Below are 3,540 nucleotides of genomic sequence, written 5' to 3' on the forward strand. Positions count from 1 at the left end.
GGGGGCTCAGCACGGCCCCATCGGTCCCTCGCCGTGTGCCCGGCGCTGCCGCCCGCCCAGCGCCGCTCCCGCCGCCGGCAGCGCAGCAAAGGCAGCGCCGGGGAGGGACACGGCAGCGGGGACGGGCGGAGCCCGCAGCCTATCACAGACACACGCCGGTGCATAATGAGACGGGGAGGGGAGAGGCAGGAGGAGGGAGGAACTCATTGGTTGGTGGCGCGGGGAGGGATCGCACCGTCGGGGCGGTTCGGTCGCTCCGTCCCGGAGCTGCCGCTGGGTCCGCACGGGGTGAATCCCGCCGAGGGCTGTGCGCTGTACATTTACATTCCCCGCTCTCTGTCCCCCCAGGGCTGCAGGGAATCGCCAGCTGGGGCGTCACGGTGCTGGAGGCAACTCAGTCACTTTTTCCACCTCCTTCTTCCCAATATGCTGGGATAATAAGGTCGCCGGGGAGACCCTGTTGCCGTCTTTCAGCACCTAAAAGGGGGTTATAAGGAAGGTGGGGGAAAACTTCTTGGCAGAGACAAGGGATGACATTTTTAAACTGACAGAGGGCAGAATAGGTATCAGGAAGAAATTTTTACAATGAGGTGCTCGAACATTGCCCAGAGAAGCTGTGGATGCCCTGGATGTTTTCAGAGCCAGGCTGGAAAGGGCACGGAGTAACCTGGTTTAGTTGAAGGTGTCCCTGCCCACGGCAAGAGATTGCAGCTGATGGCATTTGAGGTCCCTCCCAACCCAAACTATTCTGTGATTCAGCGTTTTACCCCCTCTTTTGATGAATTGCTTTTTCAAGGAGGGTAAATAAAGATTGAGGGGAAATAAAGGGAAATAAGGTAAATAAGACCCTGAGAAGTGTACGACTTCTCTAAAAGCTGCTCAGTGGGTTAACACAGAGCTTGGGCCACCAGCTCTGGTGTCACTGGCCCCCATCCTTCCCAGGACCAGATATTTGCAAAGCAGATTTTGGGATGACGCAAGGAGAACTTTTGTACTTCAGCTACAGAGTCAACAGCAAACAATTCCAAAGACTCTCTCTGCTGTGAGAGAAAATAGGCAGCACTGCTGGGCTCTCTGTGCTGTGAAGGGTGATCCCAACCAAGCAGAGCCGAAGTGCAGTGGCAGGAGGAATTGCTTCCCAGTTTCCCTGTGTGTGCTGGCAGAGCTGTGCCAGCTGGCCCAGACGGGTAATTGTGAAGGGAATTAAAGAGGACAGTTCCAGGCAGAGCATGAATCACAGCTGTGGGCAGCAACCCTTCCACGGGTGACACAGGCTGCCTCTCCTGCCCCCAGGTTTCCTCACCTCTGCACTCGGTGTTTTGTGCAATTCCAAACACAAGACCTGAGGCTTCCACGCACAGGTTGCTCCACGGCACATTCCTACGCCCATGAGCTGAGGGAAACCCTTCAGATGGAATAATTCTCCTTGTTCCTTACGTCCACCAGCACCAGCCAGGGTAACATCAACAAAATGTCACGGAAAGTTTGGTTTAAGCCTTTAATATATGTCAGCTGTAGCTTGTAAAAGTTGGATTGGCTTTTTAAGAAAAATAGCCCCAAGATAGGTTTTACTGTAATTGTATCTTCAACAGTTGGATGTCAGGAGTTTTCTCCCCAGGAATGGCAAGTCAGTGATCAGAAACGGCATCCAAGGAAAGGTAGATCAGGAGGAGGGCTGAGCTCACCCTGGAGCAGGGAGTGTGGGTGAGGGAGGTTTTGACAAGCAGGTTGGGAACCAGTTGTGGTTCCATCCTCCAGACTGACCCGCTGCCTCCAGCTGTGGGTGAGTGACCCACAGGCTGCTGGGTAGGGCACAGGTCTCCTCTGTACCTGCTGCCACACTGAGAGCAGAGTTCCAGCCAGGCCCAGCACATATTCTTGGCTCCTGAAATTCATTTAATATCCCACATCAGCAGTTGTGGCAGGAGAACGTGTGCATAAACCTCCTGAAGAAACAGGGTTAGAAGGGAAGGGGAACAGAAATGCACAGCTGGGTTTGCTCTGTGCCCTGCAATCACAAGAGTGACTGTCCTGCTGGTTGGCTGGTTAATCAATAACTAATTGAGCTGCATTGGTACAGTCTCCAGATCCTATTTCTTGATGACTGATTGATTGATTGATTACACAGACAGCACTGGGAAAGTGCAGCTCCTGACAAGGGGTCATGGTGACACTTAGTGGAGCACTGCTGAGATGGGCCTGGAGGGTGCCCAGCTCTGCAAAACACACTTGTTCAATCAGGGCAGAAAGCAGAGAACCCAAAACACCTTCAGTCAGAGACGATGGTTGCCAGAGAAGCTGTGGCTGCCCCATCCCTGCAAGTATCCAAGGCTGGGTTGGATGAGACTTGCAGCAGCCTGGGACAGTGGAAGGTGTCCCTGCCCACGGCAGGGGTTGGGATGAGATGAGCTTTGAGGCCCCTTCCAACCCAAACCATTCAGTGATTCTGTGATCAAATCCTCACCAAGACAGAGGAAGGGGTAGCTCTGTGGGCTCACCTCACCAACACCCACCCTTGCAGCCATGTGCTTTCCAGCATTTTTTGGAGTTGGACATGAGGCAGCAATTCCCAGTGCTGATCCTGTCCTGCTGGCCTGATGCTGAGTTCTCCCTTGTTGCTTTTTCTCTTTCCAGCTAGAAAATCCACATGTTTGAAGGACAAAGACTTCACACACAGCTCTTCAAAGATCTGCAGGAACCTGTCCTGCTGGGGCGACAAACAGGAGCAGATACCCAAAAATCAAGCCAGGGTGCTGTTGGTCCCAATCCAGACAGGATGCAGTTTTCTTACCATGGTCATAGCTGTGTTTGAAAAAAAGTAATTTGCCATTTCATGGTGTTAATCAAGTGCTTGATCATGGGAAAAGGAGGCAATCTGGAGTGTGTAACCCTGCAGTGACCTGGCCAGAGAGGAGGTGACCAGCCAACACCACCCCCTTTTGGGGAACATACAGCACCCAGCACACTGAGATGTAGGGCTTTGGTGTGGGGCTTCTGGATGTTTTCACGTGTCCTCTTCCATCCACATGTATCTATAATGGGGTTTTGTCCTTACTGCAGCATCCTGAGATGTTCCTCAGTCATGAGTCCATGTCCCAGCCCTTGCCCCCTTGCAGGGTCCCATGGAGAGAGGTCCTGCACTTCTTTATTCCACTTCTTCTCCCCTAAGAAGTCCTTGGTGCTGACCCCTCCCCTCCCCTCTGCCATGAATGCCCTTTGCAGTGCACCCCGTGCTACTCCAGAGCAGAGGGGAGCTGAGGATTGTTGATGGATAAACCTGGTGTGTCTGTCAGCAGCCTCCTCTCCATCCCTGCCCACATCTGCTGGACTCATACTGATGCCACAACAGTGAGGGGAGAGCTGGGGGGGAAAGGGCCCAGGGCATTTGGGATTTTGTCCTGAAGAACACATGTATGTTAGCCCATGGAGGCACAGCTTGCAGGGAGTGTTCTGTGGGTCAGGGCTGCTGGACCAGCAGCCAGTGACCATCCCAAATAGTGGGGCTGGGCCACCCTGGGGGTGACAGGCCCTGGACTCCAA

Source organism: Chiroxiphia lanceolata, chromosome 19 (genome assembly GCF_009829145.1).
Source record: "Chiroxiphia lanceolata isolate bChiLan1 chromosome 19, bChiLan1.pri, whole genome shotgun sequence".
NCBI classification, from domain to species: Eukaryota; Metazoa; Chordata; class Aves; order Passeriformes; family Pipridae; genus Chiroxiphia; species Chiroxiphia lanceolata.